Source organism: Heterodontus francisci, chromosome 15 (assembly GCF_036365525.1).
Source record: "Heterodontus francisci isolate sHetFra1 chromosome 15, sHetFra1.hap1, whole genome shotgun sequence".
NCBI classification, from domain to species: Eukaryota; Metazoa; Chordata; class Chondrichthyes; order Heterodontiformes; family Heterodontidae; genus Heterodontus; species Heterodontus francisci.
The window spans coordinates 28,848,980-28,871,944 of NC_090385.1; the positions used below are offsets into that span (position 1 = coordinate 28,848,980).

General features: G+C 43.0%; 1 protein-coding gene across 5 annotated transcripts in view; it reads right to left on the reverse strand.

Annotated features, from left to right (window-relative positions):
* Positions 1 to 22,965, reverse strand: part of LOC137377560 (neuronal migration protein doublecortin-like) — a 362,944-nt gene that overhangs the window by 197,202 nt on the left and 142,777 nt on the right. The window contains exon 1 of one of the 5 annotated variants that reach the window (XM_068047313.1): positions 17,013 to 17,032. The exons of the other annotated variants lie outside the window; for them this stretch is intronic. The gene's annotated coding sequence lies outside the window, so the exon portion shown is untranslated. Of the gene's footprint in view, positions 1 to 17,012; positions 17,033 to 22,965 lie in introns of those variants that run through there. 5 annotated transcript variants of the gene reach the window in all.

The following is a 22,965-nucleotide window of genomic DNA, read 5'->3' on the forward strand; positions in this document are numbered from 1 at the left end:
AGAACGACTGCACTGGAACCAGAGTCAGACATTCCTAAACTATGTGACTGATGGGAGAGAACAGCAGTCATCTCATACTGATTATGGTGTCCATTGTGTCTCCTCATTCCCTGAATTACTTTTAAAGGGCATCTCACAAAATTACCCAGCGATATAAACAGTAGACTATAAATTATAAATTTCCCTCGTCCGGCAGCAACCCTTAATATGTTTGTATAAAATTCCTTTGAACACTATAAAGAATTCACTGCTCCATTTAAAATAAATGAATTAAGAACTCTATTTAAATAGTGGATATAAGATTGCCATATAGTTGTCAACTGTGGTCCAGTGGCTCTTGCCGCTCAGAAGGTTGTGGTTTCAAGTCCCATTCTAGAGACTTGAGCTAAATCTAGGCTAACATTCAGTGCATTACTGGCTAAGGTTCCCTCTTTCAAGTGAGATGTTAAACTGAGGCCCTTAACCAACACCTAAAAACAGATCATGATCATGCTGCTGTGTGTGGGACCTTGCTGTGTGCAAATTGGCTGCTGAGTTTCCTACATTATAGCAGTGGCTACATTTCAATATTACTTCATTGGCTTTAAAGTGCTTTTGGACATCGAGGTGATGACACTATATCAAAGCAACTTTTTTTCCTTTTCATTCTTTAATATAGACAACTGTGATTTCTAGCCGTATGTGCAGGTACTACTAGTCAGTTTCCCATGGTCTTACACACAAAGAATCAAAACCCACTTCAGACAAAGCATCCTCCGCCATTTCCGCCACCTCCAGCGTGATGCCACTACCAAACGCATCTTCCCCTCCCTTCCCGTCAGCATTCCGAAGGGATCGTTCCCTCCGCGACACCCTGGTCCACTCCTCCATTACCCCCACCACCTCATCCCCGTCCCATGGCACCTTCCCCTGCAATCGCAGGAGGTGTAATACCTGCCCATTTACCTGCTCACATCTCTGTCCTGGGATTGCTGCAGTGTTCCAGTGAACATCAACGCAAGCTCGAGGAACAGCATCTCATCTACCGATTAGGCACACTACAGCCTGTGGGACTGAACATTGAGTTCAATAATTTCAGAGCATGACAGCCCCCCATTTTACTTTCATTTTTAGTTGTTTTTTCTTTTTTACATTTTTTACAACCTTTTTTTTTGCATTTATTTCATTTCATCTTAGTTTGTTCAGTTTGCTTACCCACTGTTTTTTTTTTCATGTTTGCACTTGCTGCTGTTCAATATTCAGTCCTTTAACACCTTATCTGTACTAATGCTTTGTCTTTCAACACACCATTAACATATTGTTTGCCTTTGCTCCATGACCTTTTGGTCAGCTTTGTGGCCTTGTCCAATCTACACCTTCTCCTTTGTTATCTCTTGCCCCACCCCCATCTCACTTGCTTATAACCTGTGACATTTTATATATTTGTCAGTTCCGAAGAAGGGTCAATGACCCGAAACGTTAACTCTGCTTCTCTTTTCACAGATGCTGCCAGACCTGCTGAGTGATTCCAGCATTTCTTGTTTTTATTTCAGACAAAGCAGGGTCAGAGAACAGGAATAATTGGACTATGATACACAGATGTAATTTAGTCCACATTTTAAAAGTAATTCATTCTGTCTTTATTTCTGTCATACTGTTAAGTTTTGCTATTTAACTGTATAAACTGAGAACCAAAAGAAGATTTTGTTGGCACGTTTCCCTGCAGTGTAGGTTGAGCTGTTGGGAGATGCAAAGCAGAGCAGCTGCAGCATCACAACTGGTGGGAGGGTATAAATACTCTGTTAGAAGATTACAGACAGTTTCCACAATAAATGTGAACATAGGAATTTATAATGGGAAAAATTGACACAAAACTGTGACAATAGGGAATGAGATTTTCATGAGGAAGTGTGCACAGATGTCAGACTTTTAGACATAGTCAACAACAACTTGAATTTATAAAATGCCTTCATAGGAATAGGAGTAGGCCACACAGCTCTTTGAGCCTTTCCTGCTATTCAATGAGATCATGCCTGATCTGTACCTCAACTCCATTTACCCACCTTTGCTCCATCTCCCTTGATACCCTGATCTATTGATCTTAATTAGATTATCGCACAACCTACTAAACGTAAGGAAATGCAAACTGACATAGAAAAATGGATGCTAAGCCAAAAAAGGAGATATTAGGAGAGGTGACCAAACACTTAGTCAAAGAGATGGGTTTTTAGGATGGCCTTAAAAGGAGGAGAGGGAGTTGGAGAAATAGAAGGTTTTAAGGCATGTGGAGCCTATTGGGATGAAGGCATTGCTGTCAATGGTGATACAATAAACAAGAGGCCAGATTAAGAATGAAAAGTTTGAGCAGAGGTTTGCAGGATGAAAGGAGATTGCAGAGATAGAAAAGGGATTTAAATATGAGGATGAGATTTTTTAACTTGCGGTATTGGGGGACCAGGAGCTAGTTAGGTCAGTAAGGATGGGGTCCTATTGCTCCATGAGAAAAGTAACTGAAAGGATGATGTTTTGCAGGACTACATATTTACATTGTCACTGTTCTCAAGCACACTCCCTCCATAGATCATGTACAATTTTCTCTATCATGGACTCTAATCTCCCAAGAGAAAATTCTGCATAAATACTCCTTGAACCACAAAGATATTTAACCAAAGTTCTAGATTATCTTTCAATTCCAAATGTCAGCTCTTCAATCTTGTCTAAATGCGTAATGCATACAACTCGCATTCGCATTAACACGTGTTCCATGTGAAGTAGTCAATTATCTCACTCTACAACCTCAATCCTATTCTTAACCAGATATTTATCCAATAGTCATTTTTAAATATGATCATGGACATGGCTGCTATAACTTGGAATATGTTCCATAAATGCAATATGCTGTAGGAAAAATATTGCGTGAAGTCTTATGTGAGACCTCTATAGGGCATAAAGGTGGGCGAAGGGATTTTATACATTAAAAAATGTGCAGTTGTTTTGAGTGAAAGGGATTAAATTCATGAATCATGTAAACAGTCCAGTAGCAAATAATATACACACCTTCTCCTGTGAAAGCCAAAAAGATTAATAAAAAATATTCCCTTTGACATTCTATGATTGCAATTTACATTAATACTAATGGGTCCTTTGGCTTACTCCATGTTTTGCAGTAGCTAACACATGAACACTCTAGATCATATTGACAGAGTGACATAGAAATAATGAAATGTAGCTTTCTGAGATTTGTTACCTTAATTAAGGAAAAATGCAAAATCTTTTCTGCTTCTAAATCTCACAAGGAAAATAGAGAGTTTTGATTTGGTGAATTTCTCATGATAAATTATAGTATAAAAGGGGAATGTTACTAGTCAGACATCGGTTTCAATGGAAAGCACTATCGCCGTTTAGTGATCGCAAGAAAATGCTCTGTTAAATTGTCCTTCATGATATCTTTTACTCCAGTCCTGCTGCATTACCAGTTTAGGTCTATTTATTAGCAAAGACCTCAGAATTAATGGCTTTCAGTATCTTTTTCTGTTTTGGAAGTTATCTGGCAAATCCTAGTGATATATTATTAGCTGAGTGCAGAACGACAGCAGATATTTTTAATTAATACTTCCATATAATACATTGATAAGGTAATTACATGTGGTGAGAGGACAGAATAGACTTGAGTGGCTGAATGAGCTTTCCTCATGCCATGTTCTGGGCTAAATAGGGAGGAATCACTTAATATTTAAAAGTAGACAACTCTTGAGACCCCAGTTGCAAACATTAAGTCCTCAAAATAATTAAGGACATCAGCATCTTTCTGATCAAATAGTGCATTCAGTACAGGTCATGGCCTTGTAGGAATTGTGTGGACAGCACATTAGCATATCTGATACTAAAGCTGTAAATTAACCAAGATAAACTCATCAACTGTTCTACACAGTGCATCAGTGCCGGTCCTGATCTGCTGAACACTTGTTCTAATCGGTTCTACATGTATCTAAGCCACATGAAGGTCAAGTTGCTAGTCCATAGTCTAATGAACAGAACAATTCCCGATCAAAAGAAATTGATAATTTCCTGGAAAGGCTCTAGGAGGCGCAAAAGTGGCATTATATTATATATCCCAAGCTAAATTTGACAATGGAAAAACCTTTTAGATTCAAAATATTCAATTAAAAAATTAGGTGTTTGATTTGCACTGACGGGACAGTGTCAAAATTATATTTAAACTACAACATATTAGTTTGATCAACTACGGCTAGATAGAACAAGCTTAGATTGTTTGGCTCCTGTCTAGCTGATGCTTATAAAAGCCTGCTTAGGACACAACTGGGCGTGCCTGAAAAATTAATGGGTTGAGTTATCTCCCAGAAGCTAGAAGTTTACATGTTTAGAGTACGAGGAAAAGTGAATTCTCTCTCTCTAAACATTTAAATTAAGGTCAGGTAGGTGAGCATAATGTCCGGGGCCGAGTTAGTGGCGGGGTGGGGGGGGGGGGCGGTGTGGGGGTGGAATGTTGGGTGGTCCAACTGACCCCTGATCACTTTGCAAACCAAGCTTAACACTGCACTGGATTTACACTCCATGCGGTGTTAAACAAAAGTGTCATGAGAGTACCTCCTGCAGAGCGTTTCACTCTGCTTTGGAGTCAGGTTGAGTCCTGATTCCAGATTTACACTGCCAATTTAACACTGCTGCATAGCTGAAATCATTTTACACAAGGAATAAATGTGTAGTGTAAATTCACCATTCCAGATTTCGGAAGTAGTCTCCTGTATTATCAGTGAAGGAATTAATGTCAAGATCTCACCAGGAAACCAAAGATGTAATTATGCAGGCAACTCAATCAGGCAGAACTGAACAAAGTAGAAGAAGCAAGGACTTGAGAAGGGTTGAAGTGCAGCTTTTGGTTGATGGAAATCTTGTAAGTAGAAAGTCACAATAACTCTGAATTAAGGTAAGGAAAATGTCAGTAGCACCTTCTGACAAGTATTTTTCACCTTCTTTAGAAAACATATCTTTCTGTTCCATTTTGTTCATTTCTTACATAAACGTGTTCATTTTATTCAACAGATCAGTCACTACACTCTTTAAAGTACGGCCGTGATTTTCAAACTTACCCTTCAAACTATTGACACATTCCTATAAACCTCATGTCCTAAGATTTCTGAAAATAGGCAATAACAATTCATGCCTTTACGTAGTGCCTCAAGTCAAAACATTTCAAAGCATTTCACATAATAAATTACATTGTCAGTAGTCCAAAGGTACACATTTTGTAGGAAATATATTTTATTGGTATTGGCAGCAGAATATATTATGCTTGAAATGCAAATCTCTTGTAATTACAAATACTTTTGATAGAAATCCAGATGTGATGTGGTAATCCCATGGATTCTCAATGATCTGTAGACTTTAGTTGGAAATCCACTGATCTATATGACATGAGAAGACTTGCATGGCCAGAGCTAGGGGAGAAGGGACAATGCTTGTGATGCCACCTATTCCACCCAGAATCACCAATGAAATACATGCTATATGTTACAAATATGCTAATTTCACATTGCTTTCATTCTGGTGTTTCTGGAAGTCAAACTTGCCGTGGTACCTCTGTAGTTGCCTCAGCAGTCGGACTGCATTTATATAATTAATTTTGCTTAATCACAAGCTTTTTATGGGAACATGATTTGTTGGTACCAACACTAATAGATTCAAAAGCCATAATTTAGCCAGCACAACATGGGTCCCGCCACTGGGACCAAATGCGGGTCCAGAGCCAGACCGTGAACAGTGGGACCGCAGACACAATTTTATCAGCGATGGCCAATTAAGAGGCCACTGCTGCAATCACATCTAATTAAGGATGGCAGCCTGCCTCTCAAAATTGCTGACTCAATCAGAGGGCCAGCAGCTCTGCAGTACCATTGAAAGAGGTGGCCACTGTTGAGGCTACAAGGGGAAGGAGAGGGTGCCTCCATGTTGAGGCATCCTCGCAGGTACTTTTTTATGTGCCAGGATAGGCAGACCGGTCCCAGTGATCGGAGGGGTGAACCCTCCAGTGGCGGTGTCGGAGCTGCAGGGGCGGCCTTTGCTGTGAGCCCCACCGTGGGACATGGGGCTTCTGGAAAGGAAGGCGCCCCCCACCCCCCTCCGCCGGGAAGCAGCCTCGAAATAGCTGGGGGACTCACCACATAGCAGGGGGGGGCCATTCCATCACTGGCAAAATTACCTTAATTGGCTGCCTTCTTCTGGTCAGCAGGCAGCTGAGCCATTGCCATTCCCGCCTTTGATTATACCCCGTGGCGGCGGGATCACATTGGGCTCCCCTCCTGATGTCTTATGCTGCCATTTTACCACTCCTCCCATCTACCAGCCTGTCTCCAGAGGGCTGTTAAAGTTCAGCCCAAAGGCTCTTTCATTGCCCTACATTTCGATTGGTTGCAGAGCAGCAATCAACAAGCACAGCTTGACTTGAGGTCAAGTGACTTGAAATAAGTTCCTTTCACTGAAAAGAAAGCACATGGTCTAAATAGTAATGATACTCAGATAATAAGAGCATTCTTTTCCCAAAAAAACTAATGCAATGCATTATTTTGGTTGCTTTATTAATGAGCAAATGTTGTTTCAGGTACAAAATCTTTTTTTTTGCTTTAGCATTGCCTATTCCAGTACATTCCATTGACCTCTTTATAACAGCACTTGGAGGTTGGAGTAGACCCAACATTGACTAAAATGTAACCACAGTTTGACAATATGTCCAATAAATTACACATAGCAGGTTAAGTGTTAGATTTTGTGTCAGCACTGATTTGGACCCATTCCAGTGTAGTGGAATCATGAATCCAGCGCACAAGACATTACTAAAAATGTAGAAATCCCCTGTAATAAACTGGAATTTGATAATGGTTATCAGAACACAATGGCTCTGATTGAAGACAATAGCAACTGTTTTGTATATTTACCCAAAGCAGCCGGTTTTCCTTTATCATCAAAATTTGGTCGCATGCAGCTGTAAAAGCCGCGTAAACGCAATGAAAAATAGAATTGGACTACTCAATCCTGGCAAATCAGGTCCTGATTTAGATGGATTCCCCACTGAATCATTCTCGCCCCACCTCATGATCTTTAATGTCGCTGCCGTAATGTCATTATATGCAAAATAATTAGGAACATAGGAACAGGAATAGGCTATTCAGCCCTCAAGTCTGTTCTGCCATTCAATTAGATCATGGCTGATCTGTACCTGAACTCCATCCACCTGCCTTCGTTCCATAGCTCTTAATAGCTTGGCCTAACAAAAATCTATCAATTTCAGTTTTGAAATTTTCAATTGACAACAGATTTTGAGGGTGAGAGTTCCAGATTTCCACTTTAAAACATAATTAAACTCCACAGAAATTTTAGTGAACTGAAGTACTGATCAATGACTCACAGTGCTCAAAGCTCAATATACAATCACCAGAACTTTGTGTTGTGGAGACAATTTTCACACCATCACAATGTCGTGTCTTTGATTTTCTTGCTTTTCCTCTAAATTTCACCCCTTTTCTTCTCTTCTTTGGTGCTGATCTCTGAGATATGGTTCCACAGGTACCCAAGACCCCTCATCATCAATGAGCTGTATTACATGTGTGAGCAAAAATGGGTAATGCTAGCATTAGTGAGTGTGTTGGGACAAAGGTGGTCATCACAGCTGTGGTCAATCTTCTTTTCACTTGACATCCATAAGTGTGCTTTGCAACAGTAACCACAGGATAATAGTCAGCAGCGTAATTTCTTGCTGATTTAAAACCTTCCCAGTCCAAGGACACTGAAGTCAGCCATAGCATCCTTAAAGCTACTCCAGCGGAGTTCAGCTAACTCAACCCAGACTGGGAAACAAACCTAATTTGGCCCTTTATTTGCATCTCCTGTCTATTTTACACTGTCTTGAGCATTTAGAAGTGCTCCAGGTTGCTCCAAGATAGATTTCCATTGCTCGACTAAACCTTGCATTCTCTTCAAGAAACTAATTAAAATTGCTCTGTGGCTTCCACAGCTGTTTCCAAATAGAGGTTCCACCAATTCCATTCAGTTGTGAACAGTTGTGTATCTATCTCCTACATTCTATTGCTGTCTCTAGTCATGTTCCAAATGCCCAGCATGTCAGCCTTATGTACCTAGTTCGTGGAAATTAAAATTATCTCACTGAGATGATTAGGAGTTTTACAGATTAGATATATGCCCACTAAACTTTGAATTTTGGCTTTTACAAATTTACTTAGTGTTTTTACAGATTATTCAGGGCTAAGGTTGCAAATGTAGCAAGTGGGTCAAAATCTAGCTTTTGCAGACATCCTTATTTAACGTGGACTATAAGCACAAAACTGGAGGAAATTTCTGTTTTGGAACAGGGTTGAAGGCCAAAGCAACAAGTATGGCCAAAGATCATTATATACAATTGTTCTGTGCTGCTACAACCAGAGAAGAGTCATTTGTGGGAAGAAACTGGCCAGATTTGAATCACAGAGGTGTAAGTGTCATGACTATGTAGAGAGAAAATTCGCAAGACACTCGTGTAGTTAAATAGGAAAGGTGCAATTTATATTGAAGCAAATTATCCATGGTCTGTGGAAGGAGTAAACTTGATGAGGCAAATGGGGCTTTGTTGTTTAATGACTTGTCATGCTTTAAGAAATTGTTTTGAAGGAATGTTAAAGTAACAAATTGTTCATCCTGTTCTGGCTTGAACATTTGCACTGATGTTAGTTCAGCTCCCACACACTGCCGGTTTCAATAACTCCTCTAACCGACTCTGCCTCTTTGTAACTGCTACTTTTTAATGTAAAGTACAGCAAGTGGGACTCTCTAATGTCTATCTGCTGCTTCAGCTGAATCTGTTGCCATCTACAGACACAATTGCAAAATTGCACCAGGGCAGGTTTTCCATTATTTTTGCATCTGTATTACCTCAAACAAAGATGCTTCCTTCACATTATCATATTATGGTGTACAGGCTCATATCCTGGGAACAGTGGCACATACTATGCACAGCCAAAACCCATGAATAACGAGAGCATTGGTATAAAAATCAAAACACATTTCATGACTACTGTTATACTGAATTTGACATGGAGATTTTTTGTCTTGCAAAAGAATTTTTTTGCAAGATGGAAATACCCCTTTAAAACCACAATAAACGACTCTGATTTTCAAATAATCCACCAGCCTTATTGAAAGTTTTCTCACACTTATTTTGGGACCGAATCAAAGGGTATGCAAATATTTTGTTAATGTGAGAAGTGTTTTGTCCTTGAGTGTTTGGAGTAATGCTCAAACAAAAGAGACTACAAGGGATCTTTATATCTGGTGACTCACTTTGATTCTGTCTGGTGTACAACTCTGGTGAGAAATTTAACTTGTTTCAAGTAATTAAAAAGAAAAGGTTTTGAATACTAGACATTAGTCAATATTAAAGTACTTATTTGCCATGAGTATTGGACTTGTAGTTTGTCTGCTGTGATTTGTACTGTCCCTAACTCCCTAACTCAAACACACTGTGCTGATGTTCATTGTGGGCTCACAGCTCTGATCCTCAGAAAGTTCAGTTGTTGGCACTGTTGGGTGTTTAATCGACCAGCTACAGTGTTTCCAATGATGAACAGCCCCACCTTTGAGTGCGGGGCTATGATGGACATGAGAACCGCACAGTCACCTTAAAAGGCACATTCTGTCAATTGGAGTAAAGGGGCCGCAAGTGGTCAGCACAGTCATGTGGTTTTCTTATTGTAGGAACCAGCCCTAGAATTGGTAGAAGAACCAATGTCAGAACTGTATGCTTATAGATACTTGAAGGGGAGAAATTTGCAGGACTATGGGGAAAGAACGGGGGAGTGGGATTAATTGATAGCACCTCCAAACAGCCAGCACAGGCATGATGGGCCGAATGCCTCCTTCTGTGCTATGAGCGGTGCAGAGCTGTTTGCAGCTGCCAGTGCTGTGGAAGCCACCCCACATTACAAGGGCAGCCCAGCACATTGAGCTACTGCTTCTGTTCCGCTATCACTTTGGGGAAGAGCATGTCAGTCTTAAAGGTGATGTCACCACTACTTGCACTGCCTTGGAACAGCAAAAGCTGCTTCTGTTGCTCTGGTGTCTATGTGACATCATCCTCCCTGTGAATGTGGCCCGCTGAATGTGTGCATCATTTAAAGTGAATGCAGATGCACAAAGCATGATGTTATCAATTTGCAAGCAAGAAAGAACTCCTTAAAGGGACATCGAGTGGCATTACATGGTGATGCAGTCACAGATGCTGAAGATGTCCAGGTCAGTGGGGGTATCATTCCCATCCACAACCCCTTCTGAAACTATACATTTATAACAATTTGAACCTCTACGAAACTCATCACAAATCACATTTCTTACACCCAAGGCTGTTTGTGCTTGATCCAGCAACAGAGACAGGCTGAACAGACAAAAATCCATTAAACAGCTACCTTAAATAGAATACATGGCAATTGCATAATATTTGTCAGTTTAATTCTAGATAACTGAAGGAGTTCACTTCACTGTTTAACTAATCATTCCTGTTTTGTACTTAGGCTGGTACATTAGCGGTCCAGTATTCTTTTTCAACACAATCATTTGCTTTCAAAAAAAGTTGTTTGCATCAGGTCAAAGATGAAAGTTCACCTGAGGCCAAGATGATATCACTCCTTTCATGACTCTCGTAGTCACACTGTGAATCAAAAGATCTGGACTACAGCCAGAGACACAGAAAGCAAGTAGCTGTAATGCTTAACAGAGCTTCAGTGAAACAAAGGCAAAATACTGCAGATGCTGGAAATCTGAAATAAAAACAAAAAGTGTTGGAAATACTCAGCAGGTCTGGCAGCATCTGTGGACAGAGATGCAAAGTTAACGTTTCAGGTCAGTGACCTTTCATCAGAACCGGCAAAGGTTAGAAATGTAATAGGGTTTTAAGCAAATAAAGTGGGGTGGGGCAAAAGAGAACAAAATGGAAGGTGTTATTTATTTTTTAAAATTTTTATTTAGAGATACAGCACTGAAACAGGCCCTTCGGCCCACCGAGTCTGTGCCGACCATCAACCACCCATTTATACTAATCCTACATTAATCCCATATTCCTACCACATCCCCACCTGTCCCTATATTTCCCTACCACCTACCTATACTAGGGGCAATTTATAATGGCCAATTTCCCTACCAACCTGCAAGTCTTTTGGCTGTGGGAGGAAACCAGAGCACCCGGAGGAAACCCACGCAGACACAGGGAGAACTTGCAAACTCCACACAGGCAGCACCCAGAATTGAACCCAGGTTGCTGGAGCTGTGAGGCTGCGGTGCTAACCACTGCGCCACTGTGCCGCCCATGCGCCACTGTGCCGCCCATGTTGACAGGACAGAGGGTCACGGAGAATAACTGACAAGGAGGTCATGGGGCAAAGGCAAAAAGTGTGTTAATGGTGGTGTGAAAGACAAAAGCTTTAGTGCAGAGAAGGTATTAAATGACAGAATGATGAAAGGCCTAGCCAAAAGCACAAACATGAAAAGACAGTGGGCAGGCATATGGCAAAAAAAATTGAACGATGAAACAAATTAAAATAAAATGAAATAAAAATAAAAAGTAAAAATAAAAATAAAAAAGGGGGGGGCAGTCATGCTCCTCAATTATTGAACTCAGTGTTCAGTCTGGTAGGTTTAGTGTGCCTAATCGGTAAATAAGGTGCTGTTCCTCAAGCTTGCATTGATGTTAACTGGAACAGTGCAGCAATCCCAGGACAGAGATGTGGGCATGAGGGCAGGGGGTTGTGTTGAAATAGCAAGCGACAGGAAGCTTGGGGTCACGTTTTCAGACTGAGCGGAGGTGTTCCTCCAATGCAAGCTCGAGGAGCAGCACCTCATTTACCGATTAGGCATGCTAAACCTACCGGACTGAACATTGAGTTCAATAATTTCAGAGCATGACTTGCCCCCTCCCCTTTTTTATTTTTAGTTTTACTTTTTATTTTTATTTCATTTTATTTTAGTTTGTTTCATCATTCAATTTTTTTGTTACCATGTGCCTGCCTACTGTCTTTTATCATGTTTGTGCTTTTGGCTAGGCCTTTCATTAATCTGTCATTTAACACCCTCTCTGCACTACCGCTTTGTCTTTCACCACACTGTTAACACACTCTTTGCCTTTGCCCTATGACCTCCTTGTCAGTTATTCTCTGTGATCCTCTGTCCTATCAACACCCTCCCTTTTGTTCAATTTGCCCCACCCCCACTTTATTTGCTTAAAACCTATTAAATTTTTAACCTTTGCCAGTTCTGATGAAAGGTCACTGACCTGAAACGTTAACTTTGCGTCTCTCCACAGATGCTGCCAGACCTGCTGAGTATTTCCAGTACTTTTTGTTTTTACTTCAGTGAAACAACTCTGCCCCACTGTGGCCACTTTTCAATAATGTCTCAGGAGCATTTTCCCCCCTTCGTGCTTATGTAGCAAATCTCATCATAAGATGTCAACAGCATTTTTATTTATTCTCTTTACGATTCATTTTTTATACCACCACATGGTAAACCCCATCTACATAAAATATTTTTCACAGATAGTATTCTGCAAAGGGAAAAGCAGTTCAGAGCAGTGTCATAAGAGCTTAGCTGCAACCAACATGACAGTTCCCCAGCCACCTCACTCTACACCACTAACAGAATTTCTTGTAACATAACAAACACATAAATTTCAACAATCTGGAAAATAGGCTTACCCTGTCACCTTGCAATCACTCCAGTGATTCTCTTTCCAATAACACACAGCTTGACACACCTTAGAAGACCTCTGGATCAGCAGGTACCTCCTGGTCCCATACTTTATAACTTGGCCAAGCAAAACAGTGGCCTAACATTTTGATCCACACAACCACACTACAAATCCCCTAGTTCAAAATTCATGTTCAGAGATTGTGATTATACTGTAAAACTGCAATGTCAAGAATTAAAGAATCAGAAAACTTCCAGGAAAGCCCCAGACTTTCCTGCTCTCTCCCTCAAGGCCCATATCAGTCCCAGGCCTCCCAGTGTACCACTCCATCCTGACTTAGATGTTTTCAACTCCTCCCATTAGAGGCTGCGAGAGTCATGAAACAGATGAGAGAACAGTCAAAAAAGATTTTAAGGAGGCTTTTGAACTTGCTGCTAAGTCAGGGATGCAGTTCAGTGCGGCTGCAGGCTGGGAAGATGAATTTTAAGTGTGTGCACAGACTCTGGGCCCGATTTTAATTCATCTAAAATTCACCCACTTGCACAGAATTAAAATCAGGCCCTGTGTCAGGATCATCAGAGGAGCTGAGCTCCAAAGCATTGATCTTGTTGTCTCTCCTTTTTTTCAAATGAGCAGATGGGCACTCAGAAAATCAGCAGGACTTATGTTAGCAAATGCCTCCACCCTCTATTCTTTCCGTGTCACCATATCAACCCCCTGACCTCATATTACTCTGTATTTTCCTCACCTGATAGGGTGGGACAGAGAGATTTTCCACAGTAGTTTTTCCCTTATTGGCCCTGTTTTCCCCCTCTATTTCCCAGGAGATTACATGGCTACAGGTGTGTGTGCGCATGTGTGTGTGTGGTGGGGGTGGGGGGGGTGCAGCGAAGAAGTGTTTAGTCTGGTCATCCTGGTGTGGGACAGGCTTGGTGGACCTGCTGGTCTTTTCCATTCCATAAAATTCCTATGTTAGTGTATTCCTCTTACATATTCCTTACCCTCACCAAGATCTACTAGATCCATCTCCTACACCCTCAATCTCTTCTTACCTCTGGCTCCTAAGCCCATATCTATCTCCCCTTGACCTATTGCTTGCTGTCATCACCAATGGAACTCTTTCTTCTGGCGCTGATCCTCTGACCTTCGCAACTGTTATCATTCCCCCTCCAGAAAAAGCACACCCTAAACCTCGCTGCCCTCTCCAACCTCCTTTTCCACTCTAAGATCCTTGAATGCTCTCAGTTCTGTGCCCATTGCATCCTGTTTTAATGCCTTTAATCTGATTTCGGCCCTGCTTGCAGTCCAAGACTGCTCTGGTCACCAACAACATCCTTTGTCATTTTGACTATGGTGCACTAACCATCTCAAACTGCTCCATAGCATTCAGCAGTTTTAATCACTCTATCCACCTCTATTGTCTCTCCCCTGTGGTCCATTTCTGGCACTGCTGCAGCTTGGTTCAACTCCTACCTGCCCTAATGAAGTCTGTGCATCTTTTGCAATAGCTTGTTTTCCTGTTCCTAATCCTCAACTTCTCTTTTCTCCCCAACCACCTTGATTGCTTGTCTGATATAAAGCAGTGCTTCTCAAACTTTTTCATCGGCGGGCCACATAGGCGGGGCAAAAGACCCCACAGACCACCTACCAGTCCTTTCACTTGCCACCGCAAAAAAAAAATCATCAAAATTAATGGGGGAACTTATGGAAACTATAAATAGTTTGCTGCTTTTTTGCTACTAAATGTAATAAATTTATGTGCATTTTTTATTGAATATCATAAGTAAATTATTAATTTATGCTGGAAATAAGGTTATGAACATTAATACTACAGGAGGAGAACATGCTTGTTTGTAAAATTCTAATATATGTTATAAAATCATCACACTAATCTTCTGAGAAACTAATATGTATTTTACGTCCTTATTAATCAAGCAAAATAAACACAGTCACACAAATCTTGCTTATAAAACTGTGTTGTTGCTTGCACTTATGACGCCGTGCACGCGAGAGCCGGTCTGCTTGTGTGACGTCACGCGAGTGCTGGGGATGAGGTTTCGGACCTATTCTCATATGGCCTCGGCCACGGTGTTGAGAGTCAGTGACCTGCATATTGGACCAGCCCGCGGACCACCTGAAGGACCCTTGCAGACTGTACTTTGAGAACAACTGGTATAATGTCATGTTTGAAACTATCCTATTCGATTCAGGTGAAAATTCAGCCCCCTAGCCCATAATTCCTCCCTCTTCCAGGGCTGCTCACTCGGGCTGAACCAGAACAGTGTGAAATATCAATTTGTTATTTGACCCTGATCTAAGTTTCAAACTCCATGGCGGGGATTTTATTCTGGCAGCAGGGGTCTTGACGTCTGGAAAAAGCAAAGCCGTGATCCCCGCAGCGCCTCTTCTCCGGAAGGCCCGCCGCGTCAAGTGCCAACGAGGCACATAAGTGGACAGTGGCAGGCTTTCCACAGGATCAAGAACCCCGTCGACAGAAGTCCTGCCCTTGGAAAGCTGCCCGCCAATCAGAGTTTGGCAGCTGCAGCACCACCGCAGAAGTGGTAGCTGCTGATGGAGGAGCACCTACCGGGAACTGAGGAGTGTCGCTGAACCCAGGCACAGGTAGGTCAGGGTGGGAGGAGTCTCAGGGGGTGGGGCTTGCAGGAGCGGGGCGTCAGCATCAAGGGCAGGGGGATGGTTCTCAGCGGGCCTCCCCCTTCCCAATAGCTGGTCCCTCATTCAGGCACCAAGTGCCTTTTAGCGAGGGACTCATCATGCTCCCCCACCATCCCCCGGAGCCAGGAAGCAGCCCACATGGATTTTCGTGCCGTGCCTCACATGCGGCGACAGGAACAGCCGCCGCATGGCTAATTGCGGTTGCAGTGGGAAGAGGCCCTTAACTGGGATTAATTGCCCAGTTAAGGGCCTCAGTTGGCATCGGGGTGGGAAGGCCGTTCACAGACCTTCCCGCCCTGGACTAAATTTTGGTGGAGGCGGGATGGTGGTGGGAACCGCCCCCCACCCACCTGATTTTATGTTCTTCCTGCCTCTATACCAGTCACATATAGTTCTTCCCCACATCTCAGTCACCACCAAGACTGCCAATTGATAAACCCCATATCCCTAACCCTACCTTCACGACCCCCCACACCCCACCCCGCTCCACCCCATCACTGCTACTGAAAATCTCATACATACCTTCATTACCTCCAGGCCTAACTACACCAACTCTTCAGTTCCACTCTACATAAACTGCAACTCAATCAAAACCCTGCTGTCTTTTATGACTCTGGAAGACAGATTTGAATCCAAACCCAGAGTCTGATAGGATGAAAGATTCTTTGCGAACTATAATGGTCTTATATGAAATATGTTTGGAGACATCAAAATCCAGTTCCTAATAGGCATGCAACCACAGTACCAAGCTGGCCACAAATTACCATTATATTGGTGATCGCACTTGACAAGTCATGAAAATGGCTAATAGGAAAGATGCAATAGAAGTGTTCTGAGATAGGAGATAATGCATGTTGTCAGGTCAGGAGAGAAGAATGAATTTGTAGAAATAAACATTTTTTAAAAATGGATATATAAAAACAGAAATTGTTGGAAATGCACAGCATCTGAAAGTAGAAAACACAGGTTAATGTATTTGGCAGAGACCCTTCACTAGGAGTGGAAACTGGAGATAAGTGCCTATGAACTGTATCTGGCTGAGCTATACCTGATGTAGGGCTGTGAAGAAGAGGACTTTAGTGGTCTCAGCTGGGATTTCTTCTGTAGTTATATAGCTTGCCAACACTCACTATCTAAACTTACACCGGAATAAAATCACAGGTCACGTAGGGCTCCCACTGTCACAGGAATCGAAACAAGTAATGATTTGTATAGGCTTGTACATTTCTAATCAGGTTTGAAAGAAATGTCTATTCAATCTCATGTATATAGAAATATTCTGCAAATTTTATATAGTCCTGAGCAAATCTAGCATCTGTACAAATTTCTGCTTATCAGTGCGTATGCATTTGTTCCCAACATGAAAGGTTGCCCACAGCAAAAGAGAAAAGGTGGAAGAAGTACATTCATGCTAATCAGAATACTTTGCCATTGTTTGATATTTAACTGCATCCGACCGGGTAGACTCCTTCTTTCAAATAAGAGGGTCATGAGGGTTAGAGTTCTTATTTAACAAGTCCAGCTGTGGAAGTCATCTCTACCATTTGATTCCCTGTGTTTTAATAATGAGACACTGGTAGCAATAATTCAGTGGAATAATAATTGAGAGGCTTACTTTATGTTGATTTAATGAGTTTGACTCCCACCAGCAGCTGGCACAGTTCAGTCTGTCAATCATCTGTATAATGATTTACCATTGGTCCTGAGTCAGGTTATTAGGAGAGAGTTGATAAGTCATGGTTAAGCAGCTGACAGCAGTGGATGCTTCTAGAATACTAACAGCGACAACTGGTCTGACTTCACTGCACAGGGTGACCTTCTGTCAGCTGAACTACAGTGTATCATTGGGATCAAAAGTCACAGAGGAGGCTGTAGCCAATTCATTCATACTCTCAGCATTTACCAAAAGCATGATTTCTTCAGTCAAGCCCTACAATCACTGCAGTGTGTCCAATCCATCAAGAGGCATAATTAATTGAAGCAGGGAACAGCTGGTTACTGCAGGTCAGACCTTCCACCCAGAACACAAACAGTTCATTCAGGTCAAGCGCTGCATCCAGGAGACACATGGTTGCAGCAGCACAGACTGAACAGTTGCAATCGCTGCAAGGCAGGCCTTGCACCAACAAGACTGTTCCATGCAATACACATCTTTCAAGACACAGTGTGTGTTGAAAGGGCAAAGTTCAAGTTGACACTTGAGGCAGGGGTGCAGTTTTTGTAGAATTGACAAATAAGTTGTTTTCAGGCTTGGGAGTCTTGTGGTCTTTTGTTTTTTTAGCAACTTAATTTAGTGTTGAAAACTCCTGACTGATGGCTTGGTAATATATCTCATGGTACTTTTTATTGGCATATCACGATTGCTGATAAACTCATTAACCTCAGTATAATGCCTAAAGGGCAGGTCAGACTCTGATAGAGGATTGCAACCCTTCCCACTGCTGGAGACCATAGAAAATCCAAGGTTTAGCAGGTATATTGTGATACTGGTATACCACTAATCCTGCCTTAACTGTGCAGCCATTAATTCACTCATGCACAAATTATTGGCAAAAATGCAATCCTTGCATTAATCCCAAAATGGGCTCTGCAATCATTATAGATTTGGGTTTTTATTTGGGAATCACATCAACAATAACAGCTTGTATTTGTTTAGCACCTTTAAAGTAATAAAATGTCCCAAGGAGCTTCACAGGAGCATAACGCAAAATGTGACACCAAGCCACAAAAGGAGATATTAGAGCAGATGACCCAAAGGTTGGTCAAAGAGGTAGATTTTAAGGAGTGTGTTAAAGGAGGAAAGACAAATAGAGAGGTAGAGGGCTTTAGGGAGGGAATTCCAGAGCTTAAGGCCCTGACAGCTGAAGGCACCAACACTAATTGCGCAGCGATGAAAATCAGGGATGTTCAAGAGGCCGGAATTAGAGGAACACAGATATCTTGGAGGGTTGTGGAGCTGGAGGAGATTAGAGATAGGGAGGGGCAAGACCATGGAGGGATTGAAAACTAAGATAAGAATTTTAAAATCGAAGCGTTGCTTAATCGGAAGCCAATGTAGGTCAGAGAGTGCAGGGGCGATGGGTGAATGGGATTTGGTGTGAATAAGGACAGGGGAAGCAGAGTTTTGGATGATCTCTAGTTTTCAGAGGGTAGAATGAGAGGTGCCAGGCAGGACTGCATTTGAACAGTCAAATCTAGTGGCAATAAAGGATGACAGTTTCAGCAGCAAATGGGATGAAGCAGGGGCAGAGTCGGGCGATCTTATGGAGGTGGAGCTAGGCAGTCTTAGTGATGGCGTGGATAGATGCTCATCTTGGGGTCAAATATGATACCAAGATTGCGAATAGACTGGTTCAGCCTCAGAAGGTTGCGAGGGAGAGGGATGGAATCGGTGGCTGGGGACCGAAGACAATGAATTCAGTCTTCCCAATACTTAATTGGAGGAAATTTCTGCTCATCCAGTACTGGATGTTAGACAAACAGTCTGATAATTTAGAGACAGTTGACGTGTCGAGGGAGTTGGGGTGAGATATTGCTGGGTATCATCAGTGTAAAAGTGAAAATTGACACAGTGGCCTGAATGAAATTGTGCAGGTGGACACCTGGCGCCAAGCTGAAAAGGTGAGGAGAACCCCACCTTGGCCCTTTGGAGGTGCCCCCCCACCACCTCCAACTGGTACAATTCAACCGTGCTTGGGCAATTAATGCCCAGCACCAGGGTCCCTGTCCCTTTAAGGATAGGGATCCCACCTCCCAGAGCTGTCAGTCAATCAGAAGGCCAGCAGCTCAGTATATCGGCAGCGTCACTACAGTAGTACTACAGGAGGCCTGGAAACAGGCCCGTTGTTGGAGACCCAGACCAAAGATCAGTGAGGCAGAGTCGCCAGGGCCAATGCAGCAAGCCCCAGTGATGGGAGGGTAGAGGGAGAGTGTTCACTGGACAACCTTTCTGCGTGAAGGAGGCTCCCCTCCCTGTCGCTGGTGTAATTCCAAGGGTGGCAGGAAGAGACCCTTAACCCTCAAGTGGTTTGTGATTGGGTACTTAAGGGCCTCAATTGGCCTCTGGGTGGGAAGGCCGTCTTTGGCCTTTCTCGCCCCCAACAATCGCGGTGTGATGGGAAGGCGACGAACCCTCTGCCTCCCGCCTTCCATTGCACTTCTATGGGCCCATCCACCTCCTAGCCCGTCTCCTGGGGACCCATTAAATTCAGCCCTGTGTTTTCAGATGATGTCACTGAAGGACAGCATGTAAATGAGAAATAGGACGGGCCAAGTATAGTTCTATAGGGGACACCAGAGATAACAGTGTAGAAGCGAGGAGAAGCCATCCAAAATAAAATAAAAATCCTTTAATTTACAATATTCTGGAAAAGTATGCACATGTAAATTAAATTTGTTTAAAAGCTAGTTTGGTCCTGTGCTGAAGACTTTTCCTTCTGCTCAGTTAGGCTGAATGTCTATCTCATATACAAGTATTCTTATTCTCAACCAGTCCCCATCCACCACCACCCTCCTCCGCGTGGCTGAACTTGTTTTCACATTGAACAACTTCTCCTTCAACTCCACTCCCTTCCTTCAAGTAAAATGTGTTGCTATGGGTACCTAGTTATGCTTGTCTTTTTGTGGGATATGTCGAACATTCCTTGTTCCAGTCCTACTTATACCCCCTCCCCCAACTCTTTTTCCAGTACATTGATGACTGTATCGGTGCAGTTTCCTGCTCCCGCCCCAAACTGGAAAACTTTATCAACTTTGCTTCTAATTTCCACCCTTCTCACATCTTTACATGGTCCATCTCCGACACTTCCCTTCCCTACCCTTCATCGACTTCTCTATCTCCATCTCTGGAGATAGGCTGACTACTAATATTCATTATAAGCTCACCGACTTCCACAGCTACATCGACTACACTTTTTAAATTTTATTTAGAGATACAGCACTGAAACAGGCCCTTTGGCCCACTGAGTCTGTGCTGACCATCAACCACCCATTTATACTAATCCTACATTAATCCCATATTCCTACCCCACCCCACCTTTCCTCAATTCCCCTACCACCTACCTATACTAGGGGCAATTTATAATGGCCAATTTACCTATCAACCTGCAAGTCTTTGGCTGTGGGAGGAAACCGGAGCACCCGGCGAAAACCCACGCAGTTACAGGGAGAACTTGCAAACTCCGCACAGGCAGTACTCAGAATTGAATCCAGGTCTCTGGAGCTGTGAGGCTGCGGTGCTAACCACTGCGCCACTGTGCCGCCCTTCTTCACGCCATGCCTCAGGTAAGGACTCCATTCCATTCTCCCAGTTTCTCCGTCTCCGAAGCATCTGCTCTGATGATGCAACCTTCCACGACAGCGCTTCTGACATGTCTTTCATTTTCTTCAAGCGAGGGTTCCCCCCCACTGTGATTGACAGGGCCCTCAACCATGTCTGGCCCAGTTCCCGCAGCTCTACCCTCACCCCTTCCCCTCCCTCCCAGAACCGTGGCAGGGTTCCCCTTGTCCTCACTTTCCACCCCACCAGCCTCCACATCTAAAGGATCATCCTCCACCATTTCCACCAAGTCCAGCGTGATGCCACTGCCAAACGCATCTTCCCCTCCCCTCCCCTGTCAGCACTCTGAAGGGACCATTCCCTCCACGACACCCTGGTCCACTCCTCTCCCAACAACTCGTCCCCTTCCCATGCAATCGCAGGAGGTGTAAAACCTGCCCATTCACCTCCTCTCTCCTCACTATCCAAGGCCCCAAACACTCCTTTCAGGTGAAGCAGCGATTTACTTGTACTTCTTTCAATTTAATGTACTGTATTCGCTGCTCACAATGTGGTCTCCTCTACATTGGGGAGACCAAATGCAGATTGGTTGACTGCTTTGTGAAACACCTCCACTCAGTCCAAAAGCATGACCCTGAGCTTCTGGTTGCTGGCCATTTCAATACAAGCTCCCCTGCTCTCATGCCCACATGTCGGTCCTGGGATTGCTGCAGTGTTCCAGTGAACATTAATGCAAGCTTAAGGAACAGCATCTCATTTACTGATTAGGCACTCTACAGGCTGCTGGACTGAACATGGAGTTCAATAATTTCAGAGCATGACAAGCCCACCTTTTTATTTTCAGCTATTTTTTCTTTTTTTATTTGTTCATTTTATTTCACCATTCATTTTTTTTTACCATGTGCCTACCCGCTGCTTTTATTTGGTCATGTTTGTGCTTTGGGCCAGGTTGTTCTATTTTTCTATCAATTGACACCCTCTCTGCACTAACGCTTTGTCTTTCAGCACACCATTAACATACCGTTTGCCTTTGCTCGATGACCTTCTGGTCAGTTATTCTCTGTGACCTTGTCCTATCAACACCTTCCCTTTGGTTATCTCTTGCCCCACCCCCCACTTTATTTGCTTAAAACCTATTACATTTCTAGCCTCTGCCAGTTCTGATGAAGGGTCACTGACCTGAAACGTTAACTCTGCTTCTTTCTCCACAGATGCTGCCAGACCTGCTGAGTATTTCCAGCATTTCTTGTTTTTATTTCAGATTTCCGGCATCTGCAGAATTTTGCTTTTATTCTTATTCTCAAGTTCAATAAGGAGTGCAGGAAAGCATGCCAAGAGCAGCACCAGGCATATCTAAAAATAGGTGCCAACTTGGTGAAGCTACACATCGAACTACATGCATGCTAAACAGCGGAAGCACCATGTGATAAACAGAGCTAGGTAGCCCTACAACCAATGGATCAGATCAAACTCTGCAGCCGTGAATGGTGGCGGACAATTAAACAACTAACCGGAGGAGGAGGCTCCACAAACATTCCCATCCTCAATGATGGAGGAGCCCAGCACATCAGTGCAAAAGATAAAGTTGAAGCATTTCTAACCATCTTCAGTCAAAAGTGCCAAGTGGATGATCCATCTCAGCCTCCTCCTGATGTCCTCAGCATCACAGATGCCAGTCTTCAGACAATTTAATTAATTCCATGTGATAGCAAGAAACGGCTGAAGGCACTGGATACAATTTCCTCTTGTGGGGGAGAGTAGAACAAGGGGACACAATTTAAGAATAAGAGGCTTCCCTTTTAAGATAGAGATGAGAAGAAATTTTTTTCTCAAAGGGTCGTTAGTCTGTGGAATTCTCTTCCCCAGAAAGCTGTGGAGGCTCAGTCATTGAATTTATTCAAAGCTGAGTTGAATCAATTTTTGATAGACAAGGGAGTCAAGGGTTATGGGGGGCAGACAGGAAATTGGAGTTGAGACCACAACCAGATCAGCCATGATCTTATGGAATGGCAGAGCAAGCTGGAAGGGCTGAATGGCATACTTCTGCTCCTAAGTCCATGTTCCTATGTTTCTAAAGGCCAAGGGCCCTGACAACATCCTGGCAGTAATACTGAAGACATGTGCTGCAGAAGTAGCCATGCCCTGAGCCAAGCTGTTCCAGTACAGCTACAACAATGGCATCTACCCAGCAATGTGGAAAATTGCCCAGGTATGTCCTATCCACAAAAAGCAGGACAAATTCAACCCAGCCAATTACCGCCCCATCGCTCTACTCTCAATCATCAACAAG